General features: G+C 41.7%; 1 long non-coding RNA gene across 2 annotated transcripts in view; it reads left to right on the top strand.

The window, feature by feature from the left end:
- The window catches only part of LOC117264136 (uncharacterized), a 217419-nt gene that overhangs the window by 135373 nt on the left and 55358 nt on the right, over window positions 1–26688 (top strand). The window contains exon 2 of one of the 2 annotated variants that reach the window (XR_013493651.1): window positions 3389–3451. The exons of the other annotated variant lie outside the window; for it this stretch is intronic. This is a non-coding gene — a long non-coding RNA (uncharacterized LOC117264136). The remainder of the gene's footprint in view (window positions 1–3388; window positions 3452–26688) is intronic. 2 annotated transcript variants of the gene reach the window in all.

Genomic DNA, 26688 nt, shown 5'->3' with positions numbered 1-26688 from the left:
AGTTTTTGAAAAAGTTCTCTCAAATCAGCTCTTGAAATACTTCACATTAAATGAAGTCCTTGAGCCTTTTCAGTCTGCTTTCAGAGTAAATCATTCAACTGAAACGACACTCACAAAGGTGACAAATGACTTATTATTGGCAGTAGATTCAGAGTCAACATCTGTGCTACTGTTGCTCGATCTAAGTGCGGCATTTGACACTGTGGATCATTGTATTTTATTGGACAGACTTGAAGATTATTTTGGCATCTCAGGTCAGGTGCTCCTTTGGTTGAGATCTTACTTGTCAGCAGTGATGAGAATAACGGCGTTATAAATAAACAGCCTTACTAACAGCACTACTTTTTCAGTAACAATTAATCAAAAAAGTTACTGTCTCCCCCGTTATAACGCCGTTACTCACAATAAAATGCACCGTTACTCGGCTTTGTTTGAGTTAATTGAAGTGGTTTTCACCCAAGCAAGCTCCTTCTCAGCAGAGCTCTAAAGTTCTTTTTACTTTGGTGAGGGCAGGTGAGGGGGAAGGAAGGAAGAGACGACCGCATAAGTTACAATTTATTTATTTAAGCTAGGGACAGTACATATTAATAAACATAGTACAGTAGTACATTTAAATATGCCAGATTGTAGCCCACGGCTAATTTCCATCTGTCGTTCCTAGGCAGGTTGTTGTTACTTTAGTAACATAAAAACAAAATGCATAAATAGCACACGAGATACAGGAGAAACATGGAGAAACAGTACAAATATACACATAGTAAGTAATAAACAGTAGGAAACATTCGAATACGTCAGGAGTGACTGAGGAACTAGATCAGGAGTGACCATAGAAAATGATGATGATTGGCTTAGGGAGAGTGATGATTGGCTTAGGGAGAGTGATGATTGGCTTAGGGAAAGTAAAATTTCATCATAAACCAATCAGAGGCAGAGTAGGGCGGGTATTCACAAGCACACAAGCAGGTTTGCCAGGTCCGCTTATTAGCCGCGATTTTGGGCTTGTTTTTTTGTAAAGTCGCTTACAAATATTGGTAGCCGCGGGTTGCGTTTTTTTGGGCTTGTTTCTAAAGTGGAGTTGCTTATTTGGGCTTGCTCTCTGAACGTGGCCTTTCTCTATATATATCCGTCTAATAAGTTATTTAAATGCATGATAGTATGTCGGACTGCAGGATGTTTCCACAGCTCTGCTCCCTCCGCCCCTCTCCTTCTCCGCATACACACAGCTGACGGTCAGTCAATGAGACTTTTCACATTTAAATTGCGCGATTGATGGAGGTTCTTTTACAATTTCGCTAATAAGTGGGCGAAATATGGAAAGAATACAATAAAGATTTGTAGAAAGAGAGAGGATTAAAAGATTCGACTTCAAAAGGGGGACGATTCAAAGGCAGTGTGCAGATTCAGATTACATTGCTTGAGAAGTATAGCTTTATTTTAGATATTTCTTTGGCCAGTTGTTGCCTGTGCAATAAATGTCACAAGTTCTAAACCATCTATTGTGTTCTGGTGTTCCACTGTATAATACTGAATTTGTCTGTCTGTTCGTTGTCGCACACAACAATGCAGTGTAGTGTAGATAAGTGTACAATGTTTTATAATAATGATTTATTCTATTCACTTCTATAAGTGTCAGTTTCATTCATTTAACATATTCAATGTTGAGTTTCATTACATACAATTCCATTAAGGGGGGAATGTCCAAGCAATTTGACATATTTGAGCATTTTATAAAAAAGTAATGCTATAGTTACTTTTCAAGGTAATTAGTTACTTTTATAGTGCAGTAACTCAGTTACTACCTCAGTAACTTTTTGGGGAAAGTAACGAGTAAGTACTTTTTTAACCCTATGGGCTCGAACGACGCAAAGTGCATCCAAATTCACATCTGTTCTTCTCTATGGACTTCCTCCGCATAGCGAGAAGCCACTCATATCACGTGAAACAGCGGAGCCGTAGCTTTCCAACAAGACCAAGCACTTGTCGGTAGTCCAATGTTTTCACAAGGAAAAAAAATTATAACGTTACACTAAAATTATGTAAAACAAAGCTTTCATACAGCTTTGCACACACATTACTCTTGGATGGATTACTCGCGAATGCAGGGTCGCACAGAAATGCCATACATATCATATGAAAGCGCAGGACCGGAGCTTTCGGATGATATCAAACACATCATTGTGCTGTCATCCCATCACGCTGTAAACACAGATCAACTGTCTACAAAATGAAAACCTGACAAATTTCTTTACAATCCATGATACAGATCTTGTTATCAGTCACTTCATATAGTGAGGAATAATATTATTACTATTTTCTATTATCTTAGATGTAAATATTGCATGTTTCTTTCAGATAAAACACATTTTTGACTTGTGAATGAGTCAATGGAATTTCTTGCAATAATAAAAAAACACTGGCAATTATGTCCGCCTGGACACCTGTGAAGTGACAGAATGTCCCACCATCATGGTTCTTATTTTGCCAGACTCCAGAGAGTCTCCCCTCTTCATATATGGCAGAATATGTCAACTTCCAACTTGCTATAGTGAGATACATGTAAAAATGTAAGAATTTAGTAACACAGATTTTTCTTTCATTGATATAAAAATTAATATAAAATACAGGCACATAGAATGAATCTGAATCTGAATGAATCACAAATCTGGATAGCCCAGATTGTCCTGAAAACAACAAGATATAGCATGTGTATGTAGTCTTTATAATGACTGTGATATGAGTTTAAAAGTAAAGGCAGTAAAAATACCCCAAAAAAGGCCTAGGGCACAAAGGGTTTAAAGTAACGTTCCCAACACTGCTTGTCAGACAGATCTCAACGTGTCTTATACACATTCTCTGAACTGCATGTGGTTAGTCATGGGGTTCCACAGGTGTCTGTACTTGGTCCACTGCTATGTTCTCCATACTTGGCACCCATGGGTCAGATTTATGTTCATTTGGGATCTCTTTTCATTGTTATGCAGATGATTTACTGTTGTATGCCCCTATTACCCTTCAAAATGGGTCACATATAACTAAACTTGAGCTTGTAGCTGCAGTTAGGAGATGGCTATCTAGAAATTTCCTGTTACTTAACTCGGCTAAGACAGAAATGATTATCGGTCCTGCAAAACTAAAGCATCTGTATGAACATTTTACTTTGTCACTGGATAATTTTGTGAGTCAATGCAGTGACAGACTTAAGAATCTTGGTGTGCTCTTTGACCAGACCCTCTCGTTTGATTTTCATATAAAGGAGGTGACCAGAGTGGCCTTTTTTCACCTAAGAAACATTACTAAGATTCGACACACCTTTTCATTTAAGGATGCTGAGATCCTTATTCATGGTTTTGTTACATCAGGGTTAATTATTGATATGCCCTTCTGTCAGGTTTGCCAAGGAAGAGTTTTCGGGGTCTTCAAAATGCAGCAGCTCATGTTCTGACTGGATCAGGTAAATATTTTTTTTTTTTTTAATTGTTTTTAATTTTTATATACTTTATTAATCCCCCTGAGAGGAAATTCAATTTTTTCACTCTTGCTGTCAATTACACACAGGTCCGAAAGACACACACACATGCACAAACAGGACCTATACATGCACAAAGTGGAGAGATGTCAGAGTGAGGGGGCTGCCTTGGTCAGGTGCCCCGAGCGGCCTTGCTCAAGGGCACCTCGGCAGTGCCCAGGAGGTGAACTGGCACCTCTCCAGCCACCAGTCCACACTCCATATTTGGTTCAGATGGGGACTCAAACAGGCGACCCTCTGGTTCCCAACCCAAGTCCCTATGGACTGAGCTACTGCCGCCCATATGAGCATGTTACTCCCATGTTGGCCTAGCCCCATTGGCTTCCAGCAGAGGTTAAAGCAGACTTTAAAGTGCTGTTGCTTACATATAAAATTGTGAATGACATTGCGCTCATCTTCCAAATGTCCCCAAGGTCCACAGAAAGACGGTTGTTGAGCGTGCTTTTTCATTTCTTGCACCAATCTTGTGGAACAATCTACCTATTGGTATTAGGCAGGCATGTTCAGTTGATGTATTTAAAGCAAAGCTAAAGACCCATTTGTTCACTGTTGTGTATAAGTCTTTATTTGTCTGTTTATTGTTGTCTGTCATTATTTTATTGTGTTTCATTTATTGTATACTGTTTGTAGTAGCCTTTCTGTTTTTAACAGGGGTGTAAGTAACGAATTACAAATACTCACGTTACTGTAATTAAGTAGATTTTTTGGGTACTTTTATGAGTATTTTTTTCAAGTGTGTAATTTTACTCCTACTTGAGTACAATTTACACCATGTAATCTACTTCGCTACTTTTAAAATCATAAGTTGCTACTGAGTACGGCCACAATTTGAATTAATATTCAAACCTTTCATCTGCATCTTTGTAGCCAATAAGGCTGTCCGATCGCGACCGTGCCAATTAATCTATGATGTAAGGAAAGGACAACTCCACTCAACCTGATCTCACAGAAATACGTGAAATGACCACGACCTATTAACACCGCATTCCGTGGTGGCAGCACGTAATGGGTTGAAATTACGTGCTGCCAACACGAAAACAATGCCAATGTAAAGTCAATTAGGGTCCTCTCCCGTGGTGGACACACGGATTCCCTGATTCATTCACATCACGTCAACCTCGTTTTCCTCAATGCTATCTTTAACATTCCTGTATACACACAAAAACGCGGAAGTGTTCTTGATATTAAAACGGCAAATACATTCCTTTGTTATAATTTCCCACCAGTAATAATAATAATGATAATAACGTGATAGTTCAGCTGTTCTAGATATTTGTTATAGCCTATTCAAATATTCAATCACATTCTACAGAACTTGCTAAAATATCTGAAATGAACCATCATGCCTACTTTTTCTTAACATATTTCATCTAGGTGTCATTACTAGTTCAGCTTTACTAGACATTTGATATACTCAGTAGATGTATCTTTTTACGACCCTGTTTTACAACAAGCCGCAAAAAACCTACCGTCCCAAAAACGCCGTTTTTAGAGTACTATCTAAAATAACTACGATTAGCCAACATCCTTGCTTTTTTTCTTAACATAGTCCATCTAGGTGCAGTGTAATAACTACTTCGGCTTTACTAGATATTAGATTTATTCAGTAGATCTAGCTTTTTACAACCCTATTTTACAAGCCGCAAACGAACCTACTGTCCCAAAAACGCCGTTTCTAGTGTATTAGCTAAAATATCGAAAATTAGCTGACATCTTTACTTTTTCTTACCATAGTTCATCTAGGTGGAGTGTAATAACTAGTTTGGCTTTACTTGATATTAAATATATTCAGTAGATATATCTTTTTACAACCCTATTTAGAGCTCTACTTTGCAAATCAGAAGAACTACAACTATGTTGCTGATATGTATCAAACTGCATGGCGCGGTCCCAGGGAATTGTAGTTTTTTAAAAATCTAAGTGTTTTTCCCAGATTTGGAAGTTGTAAATATTGAATTGAGAGTACACTGCGGACTTTAAGGGGATGGTAAACACATTTGTGAAATCAGATTTTAAATATCTAATTTCTAAATGGGTGAAAATTAATTTTATCCATATTTTATGCATATCTGACAGCACCCACAGTTGTTGACTACACCCACATGATAGCTGAGGTCAAGAGCTCTCTATAACAGTTGGTCCCATGTCTGTACCCCCTTTGTTGCTGAGTTATAAGCCCTCAAACATGCACTGAGGTCAAGGTTCAAAGGTCAATGGCTGAAAGCAGGAGCCATGTAGAATCTTCATACTGACATATGTTACTCTCCAGGTTGAGACCTTTCCAATGATGTATTTGGTTTAGCTCTACGACAAAGTTTAGATTTTTTCATTTTTTGGACACAAGCCATGCCAGGTGTAGTTTCAGAGAGCACTTTGAAGGCCCCGTGTATAAACTGAGTTTTGTTTGTTTCTTTGCTTGTTTTTATCTTTTTTACTGTAGATAGTTACTAAAATGAGTCATCCTCAGACAATACAATACTACTAAAAAGTAAAACCAATAATAACAATAATGAAATAAGCAAAAATAATATTAAAATCATATTGAAATGTTAAAATCTATTTACAGAGTGGAATGGTAGCCTAATAGATAACTTAGATAATATTTATTATTGTTTAGACACTTTATTATTGCTTAGATACTATTTAGCCTATTATTGTATTTACTTTTAGCATGTTCTACTTTTGAGTAATTTCCGAGAAGTTATGATAAAAAAAATAAAAAATTACAGACTATAGGAGACAACCTCTTCAATGTCTCACGTCAATTAATTAACACGATTTGTCGGCTTTTTATAATGCCTTTTTTTTTTTTTTTTTTTTTTTGCTGCTGCTGTCTCCAGTTGAGAGTGGTGATTTGCTAAATACATTCTACAATAATAATTAGATTAACATTTGGTCTATAATAATGTTGGCTATATTACGCATTTTAATTAAAAAAAACGGAAGAATAAAAGAAATAAACACCGAAATAATTACTTTTTTTTATTGATACTCCTCTCTGACACACACACACACACACATTGAACACGCGATTGAATGAATGACTGAATGAATGAATGAATGAATGAATGAATGAATGAACATTGGAAGTGGTTCAGCCGCAGTCCCGCCGGCTGGCTCACATTGAGATTACATTTGTTTTTTATTACTAACAAAATGTTTTATATTGACCGTATCAATCAATCAATCAATTTTATTTATAAAGCCCAATATCACAAATCACAATTTGCCTCACAGGGCTTTACAGCATACGACATCCCTCTGTCCTTAAGACCCTCACAGCGGATAAGGAAAAACTCCCCAAAAAAAAACCCCTTTAACGGGGAAAAAAAAACGGTAGAAACCTCAGGAAGAGCAACTGAGGAGGGATCCCTCTTCCAGGACGGACAGACGTGCAATAGATGTCGTACAGAACAGATCAGCATAATAAATTAACAGTAATTCATATGACACAATGAGAGAGAGAGAGAGAGAGAGAGAGAGAGAGAGAGAGATGCAGGTAATGACAGTAGCTTACAACAACATTATTGAAAGTAATAATATTATAGTTATAGTTCTGGCTACTGTGGTACAATATGTTGAAAGTATGTATTAATATCTGACAGTATACTTGTGTGACAATAGTCATATGTGTATAATAACAGTAGAAGTATGACTAATGACTAATGATGGCAGCAGCAGCAGGAGGCATCTGGCAGGATCACGGCAGCAGCACAACCACACACGTCACACTATCCAGGCACCGCTGCGGTATGAGTTAATCTGAGAGACAGTGGAGCACAAAGGCTCCGGAGAAGAAGCCGAGTTAGTGACATCCAGAATGGCGGAGTTAGTGACATCCAGAATGGCCGAGTTAGCAAGATGCAGTAATAGGATGAGAGAGAGAGAGAGAGAGAGAGAGAGAGAGAGAGAGAGAGAGAGAGAGGGAGAGAGAGGGAGCCCGGTGTATTATAGGGGGTCCTCCGGCAGACTAGGCCTAAGTCAGCCTAACTACAGGGCAAGCCTGAGCCAGCCCTAACTATAAGCTTTATCAAAGAGGAAAGTCTTAAGTCTAGTCTTAAATGTGGAGACGGTGTCTGCCTCCCGGACCGCAACAGGAAGATGATTCCACAGGAGAGGAGCCTGATAGCTGAAGGCTCTGGCTCCTGATCTACTTTTGGAGACTTTAGGGACCACGAGTAACCCTGCGTTCTCAGAGCGCAGTGTTCTGGTGGGATAATATGGCACTATGAGCTCACTAAGATATGACGGAGCTTGACCATTTAGAGCTTTATAAGTTAACAGTAGGATTTTAAATTCAATTCTGGATTTTACAGGGAGCCAGTGCAGAGAAGCTAAAACAGGAGAAATATGATCTCGTTTCTTAGTTCCTGTTAGTACACGTGCTGCTGCATTCTGAATTAGCTGGAGAGTTTTTAAGGACTTACTAGAGCTACCTGATAATAGAGAGTTACAGTAATCCAGCCTTGAGGTAACAAAAGCGTGGACCAATTTTTCTGCATCTTTTCGGGTCAGGATAGGCCTATGAATGGTTTCGTTTTCAAATAAATATTTGGACACGAAAATATGCTTTGGTGTGTTTGGTGTAGAGTTTTGCAATATGTATATAGCCTACCTTTATCAAATGTATAATTTTCAGCAGCGGTTTGTGTGACAGCTGCCACGGTCGGAGGTATAACCAGCGGGGCAGCCGCTGGTTCTGTGGCGCTGGCTTGGGGTCCACTCTCCCCTGGTGGAGTGGAGGGTGGCCGGGTTGCCAGGGGCAGACGGCTCCATTTGATGGTGTTTCCTCTCTGGTTCGTCCGTGCTCAGCCTTATTTTTATCTTCTTATTTATTTATTTATTACTGGCGTTTGGATTCAGTTACGGCAGACGGATGGCAATCTGAAATGGAATGAAGCCCACAGACGGCGGACAGCAGCTACAAAACAGTAGTGGAACGCGCCCCATCCACCCACAGCACAATGCTCTTAAAGCCCCACGCTATCAAAAGCTGGCAAAATACATTTATTTTATTTTATGGCCTTGACATTAACCTGTCATATTGTTGAGTTATCAAGGACACTTCCGCGTTTTTGTGTGTGTACAGGAATGTTAAAGATATCATTGAGGAAAACGAGGTTGACGTGACGTGATTGAATCAGGGAATCCGTGTGTCCACCATGGGAGAGGACCCTAATTGACTTTGCATTGGCATTGTTTTCGTGGTGGCAGCACGTAATTTCAACCCATTACGTGCTGCCACCATGGAATGCGGTGTTAATAGGTCGTGGTCATTTCACGTATTTCTGTGACATCAGGTTGACTCCACTGCAGCAGGCACAGGTGTCTGGCGGTAACATACCTACACAGCGGAGTAGAGACTAATTTATGGACTGAAGATTTGGAGACAAAGAAGCCAAGGGTGAGTGTCCATGCGCTCCGCGCAAATCCCGTGAGTTCCGCGCCGCAACATAACGGCTTACCGGCGGGTCCGACTCCAGGTCCAGTAATTTCCTCTTTCGTTGGCGTCATGACTGCCCAGTACCTGGACAACCGAGGCACACAGGCACACAGGTATGTGGCGTGTCAGAGGAGAAACGAGCCGTTCACATTTCTCTCTCTGTGTCAGTAACGGCCCACAAACCTCACCGCACTTTAGGGACTGTTCTTTACTTATGAAGGGACTGTCAGGGGAGGAGGGTGGCTGGTTGATTTTTATTTTTTTTATTTATTTTATTTTGATCCCCCCTATGTTAAAGCAGCTGTGCGGAACTTTTACTTTTCGTTGATTATAGCGCCCCTTTGGTCGAATTTTAATTACCGCATGCATTTGTTTTGGAGAGCGAGAGGATTAACTAACGTCAGGTCAGTCCAAGTAATTAGTGGAAACAGCAAAATTACTCAGTAAATTCTGCTGTCGTGTTTCTGATCTAATCTGTTGTGTATTTTGAGCTACTAAGGGTACTGTAGTAGTGTGAGCCTCAAGTTATTCTGGGTGATGTAGTAATCGTTGTTGTGCTACTGGAAACAATGAGAAGCAGCTGTGTACGTTCGGTGTAAGGAGGAATAAACAGTTAACAAGTCATCTGCTGAGTCCACATTATTATGTGAAAAGAATACTCAGATGATTTGGGAGTTATGCCCTTTCTCTATCATTTTCATATTGAGACAACATGATGGATATCTTGGCGCTTGTAGGGGGTCAGTACATCTTACGCGGAGGGATACACCGGTGAGCAACAGCTGCAGCTGGCTCTGGGACAGGTACGCTAGGTCACTCGGTAAAAGCAAACAAAGAGACGACACGGACGATATTACTCACCCGACTGAAAGCTGTCCATCAGCTCCTGCAGGCCTGGGGCGTTTTTTCCAGTTCATCTTAGGAACATGAAAAAAGTTTCAATCACGCCAGGATTAGTGATTGCTGCAAAGTTTTCATTCCTTGTGATGCACTCTCTGTGGCGGTTTTCCTCCTGATGATATATCTCCCCAGCGATGGTAGCACAGAGTCCCATTCTGTGCAGCAAAATGGGAGCGGAGGATTCAGCCTCTCTTCTCGCCTGCTCAGCATCTAACGCATGGAGTTCCTCATCTGTGTACTCCGGCTCAAACAGGTATGGCTCTGCGTCTGTGTCTGCTACAAGAAACTCTTCAAAATCACGTTCAAAGTCGTCCATTGCAGCTACTATAGTCCGAAGATATTGCTAGGCTAAATAAACAGCTGAGTTTTGTTTACAAGCTACGTCTGTGCCTGCTCACTGGTGTATCCCTCCGCGGATCACAGCGCAGGACGTACTCATCCCCTATAAGCGTAATGCTAACCGCTGAGACCCAGCCACTGGATGTACAGACACAAAAAAGATATCGATCATGTTGTCTCAATATGAAAATGATAGAGAAAGGGTAGTGGGTGGAGAAAAGGTGGTTAGCACTGTCACCTCACAGCAAGAGGGTTGCTGGTTCAATCCCGGGTGTGGGAGCCCTTCTGTGCGGAGTTTGCATGTTCTCCCCGTGTCAGCGTGGGTTCTCTCCGGGCACTCCGGCTTCCTCCCACAGTCCAAAGACATGCAGATTGGGGACTAGGTTAATTGAAAACTCTAAATTGTCCGTAGGTGTGAATGTGAGCGTGAATGGTTGTTTGTCTCTATGTGTCAGCCCTGCGATAGTCTGGTGACCTGTCCAGGGTGTACCCTGCCTCTCGCCCGATGTCAGCTGGGATAGGCTCCAGCCCCCCCGCGACCCTCAAGAGGATGAAGCGGTTAGAAGATGAATGAAATATCATTGATGTATTATAGAAAAGTGATTTATCTTTTTATAAATGACAAAAGGCACATTGCCTTATTTTTGCTGTGGTATCGTGATACTGCTCAGAACAGTGATACTTTCACTGGTATCATACAGTGGGTCCCAATTTTGGTACCGTGACAACACTAGATGTCACAACCATTTCATTCGGGGTCACGCAGTGAGGCAGCTCGGGTGCCGCTTTTGGGAGTGGGGGAACACTGCTCTCTCAGAGTGTTCCCCTACTTCTAATTTTACAAATTAAGCACTGGTTATTAGTTTGGCTAAGATAGGTCTGCAAAGATATTGTCATTGCCATTTGTTTGCCTGATATTAAAATAAGACGAAGCTAGCTAACGTGCACATGCGTGCATGCATAATTGAGCTACAATTCTTAGAAATGTTTTAGCTTAATATTTGGACAACCACCGTCATTACAATAAATTAAATCTGTAGTCATTTAATACTCACAGGCCTACATTAGGCAGGCCTATATTTTGTGCTAGAGTGACACTATGTCATATGAAACATTAACCATGTCATGTTAGCTTGTCGGTAAGGGGGGTAAATAGTGCTCCAAATTTAGGCTAACGTTTAGCATGGAAAACAGGGCACAAGCAAGGGGTCCCTTGTTCTCTTACTTCAAGATACCTGAATGAAGATGTTTTCGTATGATAAGTGTTACCCCTTTACAGACACATCCACTTCACTCTAATCCCTTGCAGTTTTGTGCAAAACCCACACGGTTATTTTGCGTGCGGTATTTATGTAATATCGCCTATTCTATTTTATTATTCCTGCATATTGGGGTCCTTACAGTTGGATAATTTGGGGCTGACTGGAAAGCTGTGACTCTTGTGGAGCCCCTTGTATTCATGTGTGTGCCATGTGTTTACACTCTTGCCTCATAATAGTCATATCATTGCAGTAATTTCACTGTATATGGTGAGCTGTTTTTGATATTTTATACAGGTGAATTGAATCGAATGCCTGCTATTGACGACGCAATAAAACATCCATCGGTTAAAAGTAATTAATATTCTGAGTAGTTTTTGAGAAGAGTACTTTGTACTTTTACTTAAGTATTTTTTAAACACCAGTACTTTTACTTGTAATTCAGTACAATTTAAGCAATGTAACAGTACTTGTACTTGAGTACAAATTTTCAGTACTCTTTCCACCTCTGGTTTTTAATGATGTACAGCACTTTGATTGAAAGCACTTTACAAATAAATGTATTATATTATTATTATCATTATCATTATTATTATAATTATTATTATTATTATTATCATTATTATTATTATTATTCATGGACATTTTGGCCGCTGCAGTTGCATTCCACATTGTTTGGGTTAAACAAGCATAAGCATGTTACAGTCCTGGAGGATTATTAATATGCACCTCCTCCTGTACTGTACGTGCTTTGTTTTCAAACTGTATGATTTGCCTAACATGAACAATGCAAGCAATATAGTACACGATGACCAGCGCTAAAAACAACCCGCGTAGTTGTCCCTTCATTGTGGTATTAGAAAATGTGGCATTTATCTTGCAGGTGTACTGTTCAAGGCATTTGATCTACTTGTAAATGCTGCCGTGAGAACATGAACCAACTCTATGCAATTATGCAACTTTGTAACAAAATTAGTCCCTGATTCGGACCAAAGCAAGACAACTCTAGGTCTAAAAGCACCCTTACTCTCCAAAAAGACACTGCAGTTCAAGGCTGGATTCTAAAGCTTCTGAAAGCAACAGGACCACATCCTTGTTGGAGAAGCAGGGTGGCTAACATTAGCTTCTGGGCTAAAAATGGTGAGACTCTCTCTCGCATGCAGCGTTACAATGATATTTAATGTTATATGTATATGACATCATCAACCCTAGGGTTACCTTATATAGTGTCCAGTATGTCTTGTCTCTCAGCAGTCCTGTTCAGCAGTTAGTTGATGGACTCACATACGCAGCTCAGGTGGAAAAGCATTACAGTGCAGTTAATTTTCAGATGATATTACAGTGGAAATCACATTTACTTTTTTTTACTCGAGGCATTCCACAGCCTGAACAGAGTTTAGTTGCCCTGGGCAAGTGTTGAGACCTTTTCACACTGAGTCTGAAACTTTAATTGTCATTAAAATTTTCGGAACAGGTTTGATTTTCTGTGTTTTTTGCATCGGTCAAAAGCCTTTACAGATGTTTGACCAAGAAACAGTGAAGAAAATGTGGCGGTGGGACACATCTGTGGCAAGACAGGAATTTCGGCAGGTCAGATATTAATATTCAGGCATATGAAGATGAAGAGGAGGAGGATGTGGACCGCACACAGATTGTGGAGACAGAGAGGGAGGACAGCTCTGCCCCTTTCAAATGCAAGACAGGAAGGGAGGGGTGGAAATGGGTCTTTTCATTTTGTCAGGTATTTCGAATTTTGAGAACTAATAGAACAGCAAAAACATCGGACCCAGTGTGCAAAGTTTCTCTAGGTAACGATTGTTTTCCAGCAATGGATTAAATAAATGCATCAAAAAAACAGACTCAGGGCCGAATTCACAAAGAATGAACTGTGGCCGCTGATAGCACCTTGAATTGCAAGTATGCTGCTGAATAAAAAGTATTTTTCCATACTTTATTTTTCATTTTCCATACTTTTTAATACCTGGAAATTGATCAAAAAGTATGGAAAATGAAAAATAAAGTATGGAAAAATATTTATGTTTCAAGACTATTACCACTGTTTTAAAAAACTGTTTTCTAAAATAGAAAATTAGGTATTTCCAAAAATAATTTAATCAATCCGGATCGTGTCTTATGCCGGGCCAAACACAGTTTGTGTGAGAGCAAACGTCTCAGAAAACATACCGCCCCTTTTACCTGAGTGGTATGTCCAGTCCGCTGCCCCATGACCCTCCTCCAGCCCCCCAGGTATCAAGTTTCACTCCAACATTGCACCTTCGACAAGAAGACGAGTTTCACGTGGTTCTCAGTGGGTAGATGCAAGTTTTTGGATGGATGGCTTGACAATACCGTATATAAATACTGGTTGGCCAAGGATTCCCAATTCACACACAGAGCTAGATGCAAGCTTTGTGTGAAATTGTTTGACATCGCCAACATGGGGGAGAAGGCGATTCTGAGCCACATGAAAGGAAAAAACACTGACGTCTCATTACTGCATCGCTTGCACCCAGAGTCCCAACCTTTTTGCCTCAGCCCAGACATTGAACTTACCTGAGTTTTTATTTGCATGCCATTATGGTACTTGGCTACAATCGCCCTATTAAGAATAATTAAATATGATGTGAAATATGATACACTGATATATTTACTCAGATGTCACATATTCTCTGATTCTCTGAAATTAGGGTATGGAAAAGTATGGAATTTTGAAATTCCAAATGTGTAGGAACCCTGTAACATGCAGAGTGGGCAGAATTTCAGTCGGAAAAAAAAAAAAATAATTGGTTGACATATTTCACTGTCAGCTTGACCTGTTACCGTCTTGATCATCACCATCAATAAACTAAGCTTGAGCAAAGATGCCCTGAAGTTAAGTTGTTTGCTATAGAAATGGAGGACACTGGTGAACAGTCGAGCATTCAAATTAATTTTTTGTGTCATTTCAACTTTGTTGACACGATTTTTTAGAAATGGGACAGCCCTAGTTCTCTCACTATTTTCACTATTTTTGCAACCAAACAATCAGTTGATTAAACAAGAAAACAATCAGCAGATTAATCAGCCTATCCCAGCTGACATTGGGTGAGAGGCAGGATACACCCTGGACAAGTTGCCAGACTATCACAGGGCTGACACATAGAGACAGACAACAATTCACGCTCACATTCACACCTATGGGCAATTTAAAGTCACCAGTTAACTTGCATGTCTTTGGACTGTGGGAGGAAGCTGGAGGACCCAGAGAAAACCCATGCTGACACGGGGAAAACATGCAAACTCCGCACACACACACAAAAAAAGGAAATTCCATAACCTACAAATACGAAGCAACACTAACAAGACAGAAATCCTTACTTGGAGGCAAAAAACTGACAATCCCACACAAGATGAAACGCATGACAGATGGGTAAAGAACTTGTCAGACAGGGAACTTACCCACCCAGAGAGAGGGGTCTTAGCCAAAGGACTGAACTTTGCTGTGACACCACAGCAATTACCTATAGTTGATCTGATCACAGCTACAGAATCAGCTATAAGGAAAAACAACTTGACAGAAACCGAAGCCAAGCAGCTTAGGTTAAAAGTGTCAGCAGCTCTGTCCAGTGCTAAGCCCCCACCCTCCAATCTCACTACTGAGGAAAGGAAAGCCGTGACATCCCTGAGCAAGGATCCAAACATTACCATCCTTCCAGCAGATAAAGGGAGATGTACAGTAGTTCTCAACACATCTGACTACCACAACAAGGTCTCTACACTTCTCAGTGATACTAACACCTATGAATCGCTGAAACGAGACCCAACCAGTGGGTACAAGAAAAAGACAATAGAATGCCTACAAAAACTACAGAAAGAGGGCACCATTGATCGCCTACAATATCACCGTCTGTACCCCCAAGATGCCATCCCGTGCATATATGGGCTCCCCAAGATTCACAAAGAAGGGGCCCCCCTCAGACCCATTGTCAGCAGCATTAACTCGGTCACGTATAACATTGCCAAACATTTAGCCAACATCCTGGCTCCCTTGGTGGGCAATACACCCCACCATATCCAGAACTCCATAGACTTTGTGAACAAAGTAAGACGTTTAAAAATGGATCCAGATGATACCATGGTATCCTATGATGTGACTTCCCTGTTCACTTGCATTCCAACCATGGAGGCTTTGGAAACAGTCAGGCAACGGTTGATACATGACAACACCCTCCACGACAGAACCAAGCTCAGCCCAGACCAGATATGCCAACTACTGGAGCTCCGCCTGAGCACTACCTATTTCAAATACAATGGCAATTTTTACAGACAGAAACATGGCTGTGCCATGGGCTCACCGGTATCTCCCATTATGGCTTACCTGTACATGGAGGATGTAGAATACAGAGCATTGAACTCCTTTGAGGGAACAGCACCGAGCCACTGGTTCAGATATGTGGATGACACATGGGTTAAAATCAAAACTCAAGAGGTACAAGCTTTCACTGAACACATCAATTCAGTGGACAGAAACATCAAGTTCACAAGAGAAGATGTTAAGGAGAATAGTTTGCCCTTCTTGGATTGTGACGTGCACATTACAGAGGACAGAGGCCTCCACATTGGGGTATACAGGAAACCCACTCACACAGACCAATACTTACTGTTCGATTCTCACCACCCACTGGAACACAAACTAGGTGTTTTCAGGACCCTACAACACAGAGCTGATAACGTACCTACCAGCACTCAGGCCCAAGGGAAAGAGCATGAACATCTGAGGGAGGCTCTAAAAACTTGTGGTTACCCCAGTTGGACCTTTGTGAAATCAGCAGCCTGTTCCAGAAAGAACAAGGTGGGTGAGGAAGAAAAGAACAAGCGCAATAACATTGTCATCCCCTATGTGTCTGGGGTATCTGAAAAACTCAGGAGGATTTTCAGCAAACACCACATCCCTGTGTATTTGAAACCCAGTAACACACTCAGACAAAGACTGGTACACCCAAAACACCGTACACCACACACTCAGAAGAGCAACCTAGTGTACGCTGTCCAATGCAGTGAGGAATGCCCAGACTTGTACATTGGTGAAACAAAACAACCACTAAACAAACGCATGGCCCAACATAGAAGGGCTAACTCGTCAGGGCAAGACTCAGCTGTCTATCTACACCTCAAGGAGAAAGTACACTCCTTTGAAGACAGCAATGTGCACATTTTGGACAGGGAAGACCGATGGTTTGAAAGAGGTGTAAAAGAAGCCATCTACGTGAAATTGGAAAAACCATCTCTCAATAGAGGAGGAGGTTTGCGACACCACCTATCCCCCACCTATAATGCTGTCCTTTCATCCTTGCCCAGGAGGCTTAACAACTTAACCTCTAAAAACAACGGTCGTTCACAAATGGCCTCATGTGACTCTCACGACTCCAGTGACAACCGTTGCAGCAGGAGTTTCAACGACTGTCATTGACAAACCATTGGAGCACTAACGAACCAGTGACATCATTGGCCTTGTGAAGACCTCCCCAGAGGTTAAATACCTGGGTGCTTCCACACCAGTTTGTCAGACTAGTTCCAGCCTAGTCAGACAAGCATGAACTGATGAAGCCTCTTGGATAAGAGGTGAAACGTCTTCTAAGACAAAACCAAGTCCAGTTGCGTTCGATTCAATTGCCTTGAGATGGTCCGCACACAAGGGCTCCCCCAACCCAGGTCATCGGCAACTACAACAGTTAAATACTGCTTTTACATTAATGCATGAGTCCCAGGCATGGTCAAGGTCACAGGGTACAATTTGAAACTTTTATTACTTTAACTTCATCTTACTGATTATACTTACATGCTTTTACTGAGAGAACAATTTCAATGCAGAGCTTTAACTGTAACAGAGTTACTGTGTGGTATTAGTACTCTTACTGCAGTAAAGGTTCTGAATACTTTCTGCACCACTGAAGGATAGACAGATAACACTGGCTAAAAGCCTTCCTTTGTCTAATGCAAAATGAATCTCACAAATCAAACCACAAAATGAAACATGATCAGTTGTTTTACTGAGTCTTTCAACTCGTAGGTTTGTGTTCTAATGGCAGCGCCCTCCAGGGCCTTAATTCAGAAAGCAGGCTCAACAAACTCTGAGCCTAATCCCGATATCTGAGTTGACTGAGCTTAAGATGAGAAACTCTTAGGTTTTTGGTTCCAAAACAGCTGATCAGAACAAATGCTTAGCCTGAGGGAAGCGGGTTCATGGTGAGCACCAAAAGCCATCATCAGTGGAGTGTAGATAACATGATTCTCAATGGCAGAAAGTGGAGTTAAAAGCACAGCCACTTATTTTATCCCAACTGAATCAGAGGTTTTAATTACCGCGAATTAAGACAAAAAAAACACAAGCGTGAGGTGTGATGGGAAAAGACTGCAGAGCGTATTAATAGGTAATGTGAAGTGACGTTATGTAATGTGATGGGTTAATGTGTCTAATATACAGAAAATATAGAAACATTAATATATCTTAACAGTGTTCATATATTTTAATATAATTTGTTGTATCCTCTTAATCAGCTGTAATCTGATGGGGCCCAAATGCACTGGGCAGCAACTCAAAATCAAACACAAAAATATTTTACAGACTGGTATATATTTTGCTTATACTTATGTCATTCTGTAAATATAAGGCTGAGGTTAACTGAATTGCTGAATTGCTGTGAAGTGACTTCTGATTCACATTATTCACGTTATTCTCAAATGAAGCTATGATGGGATGTTGAGTCCCATAACTGCAGCCAATTACACCACGGAATATTTGAAAATATGAAAATTATTCATAAATCATTGCATTATGTGTCCACGTACATTAATTTCTTATTAACACTGACAAACCTGCAGTTCTGTGGAATTCCTCTTTTTTTTTGGGCTTTAGTTGCCTTTACTGGCAGGACAGCACAGCGTGAAAAGGGGAGAGAGAAAGAGAGGGAAAGACATATAGCAAAGGACTGTAGACTTCAATTGAACACGCGGCTGCTGCAACAAGGATGAAGCCCCTGTACATGGGACGCCCGCTCCAGCCACTAAACTACCAATGCCCCTTGGAACTTTTCTTTCATAATCCTTTCTGATTTATGTCCAGGGAAAACCACAAAAACAGTTTAGTTTAGTTACTTTATTGTCTAGATGTTTACATATAACACAACAGAAAAGCACATATCAACATAGAAACATAAAAAACAGCACCAGATGTCCACAATCCTTCCATCTCGCAACCACACACACACACACACACACACACACACACACATTTTCTCTCTCTCTCGCCATTTGATTTGCACTATTGCACTACTAATATTGCACGCCCCCATTCAATCATTAGGCCTACTTCTATTGCACAAATTAATTCATTGGAGTCCTTTCTATTGCACTTCCGTATCAGTTTTATTGCACAATCCCTTTACAGTCTCTCACTCACACACACACACACACGCACACACACACACACACACACACACACACGCCCTCACACACACAATATCTTGCATTATTTAACAGTTTGATCGAGGTAGGTATAAAGGACAGTTTGTATCTATTCAACTTACAGTTTGGTACCCTGTACCTTTTGCCTGAGGGCGACAACTCATATTCGCTGTGAAGGATGTGGTTTGGGTCACCAGCAATTTTGCGGCCTTGCCTCCTCACCGTCTCCTCAAATATCTCCTGGAGAGAGGAGGGGGGTGACATGCCGATAATTTTTCCTGCTCGTCCAATCAAATTTTGGAGTTGTGCTTTCAATTTAACAGGCAAGTTACCAAACCAAGTTGCGAGACCGTATCTAATGCTTGATTCAATTGATGCCCTATAAAACAATAACATAATTTCTTTATTGACACCATATAGCCTGAGCCTATGTAAAAAGTGCAGACGCTGATTAATTTTTGAGCATACATGCTCTACCTGATCTGTCCATCTAAGCTGACAGTCAAAGTACAGTCCTAAATATCTGAATGTGCTCACTTGTTCAACTTCCTCCTGGTTAATAAGCACAGGGCTGTGGTCGCCCACTGACCTGGGATCGAAGATCAACTCTTTTTTTCTTCTTGACATTTAACAATAGGTTGTGCTCCTCACACCACTTAAAAACATCAGCTAATTCTGATTTATAGATTGATATGTCTGAATCCCGGGTCAGTAGACTTTACAAGGCTGTATCATTGGAATATTTTATGATGTAGTTACATGAATGCTGGCTTCCATCAGTACCATCTAATTGAGTAGGGATTCACATTACATTCTAACAGCTTTCTTAACATGATCTGAAGAAGAATCATGTTAAATGTGGAGGTAAAATCCATGAATAGGAGCCTCGCATATGCCATGTTATTTTCCAAGTGTTTTAATAAAAAATGGGTTGTTGTGTTAAGAGCGTCATCCATTCCTCTATCATTTCTTTACGCAAACTGGTAGGGATCCAGGAGATGCTGAACCTCGTCCCTCACTTTTCTTACCATTATACGTTCAAATGACTTCATAACTGCCAAAGTAAGCGCTACTGGTCGAAAATCACTATTTTCCTTTGGGCAGGGTTTCTTGGGAATTGGAATAATTATCGCTGATGTCCACGGTCTGGGTATTTCTCCTGTGCTGAGAGCTGATACAGGGGACTCCAAGCTGGGGTCATTTCCTCCGCAAATGTTTTGAGCATAAAGGCTGTGATACCGTCTGGCCCACAGGCTTGTTTTATGTTCAATTTCTTGAAGACTTCTACTTCACCTTCTGTGTCTATTATTATTCTGTCATCTGGATCACATACTACTGTATCCAGCAGGTCCCTGCACTTCTCAGTGTTAGTCTCAGCATTCGAGTCAAATCTTTTATAAAAGTTATTTAGCTCATTTGCCTTCTCACTTTCATTTATCATATGCATTTCTTTCTTCCCAGTTTTCATATTAGTCATTTCCCTTATTGAGTCCCAGATTTCCTTAGAGGTTTTTGAGGAGTAGGCCTCCCTGACCCGCTTACTATTTTGTTCCCTAGCTGCTTTTAACTTCCCTTTTAATTCTCTCTGAGCCTCTCTCAGACCTTCTGAGTCTTTATTCCTAAAGGCTTCCTTTTTTCTTTGGATGCACTCCTTAATGTCAGGTGTGATGTATTCTGTATTTGCTATTTTGAAATTTCCTGATAATCTTTTTAGGAATAATATTATCAACACAGAAATGTATATAGTCTGCAATTGCCTCTGCAGCAGAGTGTACATCATTGTCCTCATAAAAAACGTCCCAGTTTGTAGAGAAGAGTCACCCGCTCAACTTTTCCTTGTGTTCTTCTTTCCAGACACTGATGGTTTTAGAGACAGGTTTACTTCTCTTGATGGCTGGTTTGAAGATGGGGTTAAGCTGAATAGTGTTATGGTCCGAGTTTGAGGGGGGGGGGGGGGGGGGGTCTGATTCTAGCAGCATATGCATCTTTAATGTTGCCGTAGCACTTGTCAAGGATATTATTTCGACGTGTGCTATTTTTTTTTTATAGTTCTAACTTGCAATGGTTTACATCTCCAACAACAAAAATCGGCGCATCAGGTTTATTTCTTAGTTGCTCATGAACATGGTCCGCTATACAGGTGGCTGCTCTGGAGGCGTTGCCACTCGGTGGGATGTAAACCGCACAGATGAAAATATTCCCAAAGTCTCTGAGCAAGTAGAAAGGTCTCAGGCTAAGGCAGAGAAGTTCAACATCCGGAGTGCACACTGTGGCTTTTGTTGTGAAATTATTACACCAAGAGTCTCTGATAAACACACAAATCCCCCCTCCTCTTCCTTTACCCAAGTTCAAGTTTCTATCCATACGAACATTTGTAAATCCTTGTACCTGAACCAAAGCGTCCGGGAAGTCCTCCTGCAGCCAGGTCACTGTGAAGATCATCAGGCAGGACTCGCGGTACTCATGGCAGACTCTTGTATTGAGGTGCAGCTCTTCCATTTTATTCCTTAGGGATCGGGCATTGCTAAGAAGAATTGATGGCAGCGCTGGTCTGTCACGTCTTCGGTGGAGCTGATGTAAAATGCCGCCTCTCCTGCCCCTCTTCCGCGGTCGCCTGTCTCCCCGCCGTCGCAGTAGCTCCTCCAAAGCATGATCCAGCAGGCCCGGAGGAGCTACTGCGACGGCGGGGAGACTCAGGCAAAAGTCTTTTCAGAGCCAGAGTCACTTTTCTTACGGCCTGACAAACTGTTGCCTCGCTGATATATTCAGTGACTCGGATGTTATTAAAAAAAAAACTGCCGTTGCCAAAGAAACAAAGGACAATGTATAAAATTTGATTCAATGAAAATGCAAATCCATGATGTGTAATATTTGATATATCTGGGTGGAACAGATAGTTAAGATGAATGAAAGTGGGAGGTGAAAACAGTATCTTTCATATAGACACTTCTCTGAGAACGATAAGACATCCAAGTGGGGTCTAATCACCATCTCCTCACGCAGCAGCCTCTGAATAAACTGTGCCTTAATGTCCACGACTTAATTCATGAAAAGACCTGTCTCACCGGGCAATCAGTCTCAGGCTTACAGTAGATGAAGCAAACCTGCGAGCCAGCAGGTTTGCTTCACTGAGTATGTTGCCATAGTAACTGACTCAGGGTTACGCTAAACTGGCTTTGTGAAAAGGAAAACTCAGAGTTTCCCTCATCTCAAGCTTAACATACTAAGAGTTTTCACTAATCCTGTTTTCTGAAATAGGGCCTAGTTAGTTATTTACTTAGTCACAGTAAATATAGCGAGAGTAAAGAAGGAAGCCAGGTGACATTGTCATAAAGACAAAAAAAGAACCAAAAAATTGGTTTTAACAACAGAGACTGCTGCTCACTTCGAGTCAATGTTGGTTTCTTAATGCTGTAACCATGACAATAAAGCTAAGCAGCCATTTTTAACCAAAACCATTGTGTTTCTCTTAACATAACCACACCTCAACCACAGAGGTGTTACATCATCAAATTGATTTCTACATGGAGCAAAATTGTCATTTAAATTTATATACAAAATGTGTAATTTCTCCACGCCCTCACACATATCAAACACACACATGCACACAAGCACTAGGGCTGCTCGATTATGGAAAAACTCATAATTATTATCGATATCGATTATTTGCACACACACATACACACGTGCGCACGCACACACACACACACACACACACACACACACAGACCAATCTCTCTCGCATTCCCTCTGCCATTTTCCGCACGCTGTTTTTGAAATCTTAGGCGATCACCTGCCCCTCACATTATTCAATTTCACCTACTTGACTGGCTCGTGGAGTGAATAGAGGAGAGGAGAGGAGGGGGCAGTATTGTGCATGCGCGGCTTCAGTTTGCGTTTGATTTGCAACACAAGACAACGAGAGTAAACTGACAAGAAGTGCATAATCATTTTATGTTGATTATTTTGTTTTCATAATCATTGAAAGCCCAAATCGTAATCTAGATTAAAATTTGATTAATCTAGCAGCCCTAACAAGCACACACCTCATTTTATCCTTGTTTCCTGTTTCAACCTGTTGCCGTCTGTCTAAAACTGCTGCTGCAAGAACAGTCTGTCTGTGGGCGGCGAACTGACCCAGCACATCACTCTGAGTGTGTGTGTGTGTGTGTGTGTGAGAGACTGAAGACTGAAAATTCAGTCCATGTTAAAGTGAGGAGGGATGGAGAACAGGCGCAGAGCAGCAAAGTAATGGAAGTCAATACGATGCTGTACTGAAAATCAGGTGTGTCAATGTGTGTGTGTGTGTATGATGTGATCAGATATTAATAATTTAATTATAGGGATCTCAATTAAACATAATTTATAAATGTGAATGAAGAATCATCAGTTTTTAGTAACTGGGGTCTTAATGAACTGATGAAAGTTATTGAAATGTCTTTAATAAGACATCTGTGTGTGTGTGTGTGTGTGTGTGTGTGTGTGTGTTGAGACCGCAGTGACCACAGTGCGTGCTGCGGTTGCCACGGTTACTGAGGTCTGTCTCCCTCCTCTCTCTCAGCCTAGCGACTGATAAGACTGTGTGGATGTTTGCAGCCGTCACCGTGGCGATACTGCACATGATATAATCGCCCCATTTTGTCAACTCTGAGGTTTTTCTTTTTTTTAAATCTCACTGTCCAAATTTAAAAAGATAACTAATTAATCAAAATACTGCCAATCAGAGTCAGCATCCCAATAAACAAGGCAACAGTGAGAGCATCATTAGCTGCAGGTCCTCCAGAGGCTGCCATCATCAGACTGACTGTATTGAAGTGAATGAGAAAATCAACCACTTCTCTCTATTGATAAAAACACAATACAGCTGTTCTGGAGCTTTTGACTGTATCACATGGTATTCATCAGCCAACTAGAAATACCAGAATAAAGACGACAATTTAAAAAAGACAATGCATGTAACAGGCAGAAGTTGACACGACATCCCAGAACTTCAACAACCAACACACCCAGGGCACCTTGCATGTCGTATGTGGATGTGGAAAGTCCATGACCAAGCGTCAATATGTGACAAGGTCGGAATGAGAATATGTAGATGCGTAGCAGGCACGCTCAAACACCAGAGCAGTGCAACGTGTTCCCGAGCGCCTGTTTTACAGGGTGCAATGGCTGTGCCCATAGATAAACACAGTTCAACTTTTGGAATGCAACAGTACGCACCACATGTCATGCGACGAGAAACGAGTTCCATACCGTTGGAGTCATTACTTCAAAGGCACAATCACCTTTTGTTTTCAGTCTGGTGCGGGGGACAGCCAGTAGGTCCTGTTTCGAAGACCTAAGGGACCTACTGACAATATATGGATGGAGGAGATCACTAATGTATTCAGGTGCCTGACTGTAGAGGGCTCTATACGTGAGAACAAGTATGTTTCATTAGCAAGAACCACACCACAACAATATGTCGTTTAAAGGTTTAATGGAATACAGGAGTTATTGAATGTTGATTAGATGAATGGATGTGGGTGAGGTAGAGGGAAGATGTCATCTGTTAGGCTGGTCTGGGAGGATGTACTGGAGACCGGGTGGAGGGAGACTCTGTGTGGGGGTTCCGTCTCAGGCATATATATCCACCCGAGCTGATCACTGGCCCCCAGACAGTGCCTAGAATGAGACATGGGCAAGGTATGCACCGGATTGAATAGGAAGGAAGGGGGGAAGGGGTGAAGGGATGAGGGTAGGGATGAGGTAGGAGGATGATGGGATGAGGGGATGAAGGGATGAGGGTAGGGATGAGGTAGGAGGATGAAGGGATGAGGGGATGAAGGGATGAGGGTAGGGATGAGGTAGGAGGATGATGGGATGAGGGGGTTGAAGGGATGAGGTAGGAGGATGAGGGGATGAAGGGATGAGGGTAGGGATGAGGTCGGAATTTGGAAGGATGAAGGGAAGGGAAAGGGAGGGTGGGTCGAGAAATCTTGAGACAAACAGGGTAGGATGGGTTGACCCAACATAAGTAGGCTTGGCAGGTGATTAGAGGTGTGGTTGAGACGTGGTTCTGCTCCCGAACCTAAGTTAACAGGTTAACTACATTTCACTAGCAAGAACCACGCCACAACAATATGTTGTTTAAAGGTTTAATGGAATACAGGAGTTATTGAATGTTGATAATAGATGAATGGATGTGGGTGAGGTAGAGGGAAGATGTCATCTGTTAGGCTGGTCTGGGAGGATGTACTGGAGACCGGATGGAGGGAGACTCTGTGTGGGGGTTCCGTCTCAGGCATATATATCCACCCGAGCTGATCACTGGCCCCCAGACAGTGCCTAGAATGAGACATGGGCAAGGTATGCACCGGATTGAATAGGAAGGAAGGGGTGAAGGGATGAGAGGATGAAGGGATGAGGGTAGGGATGAGGTAGGAGGATGATGGGATGAGGGGATGAAGGGATGAGGGTAGGGATGAGGTAGGAGGATGATGGGATGAGGGGGTTGAAGGGATGAGGGTAGGGATGAGGTAGGAGGATGAAGGGATGAGGGTAGGGATGAGGTAGGAGGATGATGGGATGAGGGGGTGAAGGGATGAGGGAAGGGATGAGGTAGGAGGATGAAGGGATGAGGGGATGAAGGGATGAGGGTAGGGATGAGGTCGGAAGTTGGAAGGATGAAGGGAAGGGAAGGGAAAGGGAGGGTGGGTCAAGAAATCTTGAGACAAACAGGGTAGGATGGGTTGACCCAGCATAAGTAGGCTTGACAGGTGATTAGAGGTGTGGTTGAGACATGGTTCTGCTCCCGAACCTAAGTTAACAGGTTAACTACATTTCAATAGCAAGAACCACGCCACAACAATATGTTTTTTAAAGGTTTAATGGAATACAGGAGTTATTGAATGTTGATAATAGATGAATGGATGTGGGTGAGGTAGAGGGAAGATGCCATTTGTTAGGCTGGTCTGGGAGGATGTATTGGAGACCGGGTGGAGGGAGACTAAGTGTGGGGGTTCCGTCTCAGGCATATATATCCACCCAAGCTGGTCAGTGGCCCCCAAAAGAGTCAGATTTAAATTGAACTGATTTGAACATGAGCTTGACAGAGATCGTTAAGATTGTTGCGGATGTAGGAGCGATATCCTTGGGATGACCAGCAGCTTTTGACCTGAATGGTTTGGTCTGAGATGCCTAGTCTGGCTGCTGTGGATGCTGCGCCGATGCGGAAGGAGTGGCTAGAATAGAGTTCTGGAGATACGCTTGAAATGCGTAGGACTTGGTGTAAGTGTTTTTGGAACCAGAATCAATTGGCCATTTTTCCTGTTTCAGTGAGAAAGAGTGGGTGTTGAGGTGATGCCATACCTGGAGCTGATGTATTTGGTCAGTGGCTCGTATGGGCTGAGGTAAGATTTGAGGTGGAATAAGTAGATAGGGAAAGAAACTCCCAACTGATCTGTTTTGCTTCTTTGGAGCGTGAATATGAGTGAGTCAGCAGGGTGGATGGTTATGTCAGATAGACTGGGGTGATGAGAAGGATAATAGACGGATGAAGTCGGGGCAAATTCAGAGCACCTCAGGAATCCGAAAAAAGCCAGCTGAAATATGGATTCTAGGGTTAGGTCAACCATAGGAGATATGTAGCCTGAACGAAGGGAGCGAATGCAGAGGCTGAGAAGGTCAATCAATCAATCAATCAATTTTATTTATAAAGCCCAATATCACAAATCACAATTTGCTTCACAAGGCTTTACAGCATACGACATCCCTCTGTCCTTAGGACCCTCACAGCAGAT

Source organism: Epinephelus lanceolatus, chromosome 16 (genome assembly GCF_041903045.1).
Source record: "Epinephelus lanceolatus isolate andai-2023 chromosome 16, ASM4190304v1, whole genome shotgun sequence".
Taxonomy (NCBI): Eukaryota; Metazoa; Chordata; class Actinopteri; order Perciformes; family Serranidae; genus Epinephelus; species Epinephelus lanceolatus.
The sequence above is the reverse complement of the archived record's forward strand: the minus strand, read 5'-3'. Positions and strand labels throughout refer to the sequence as shown.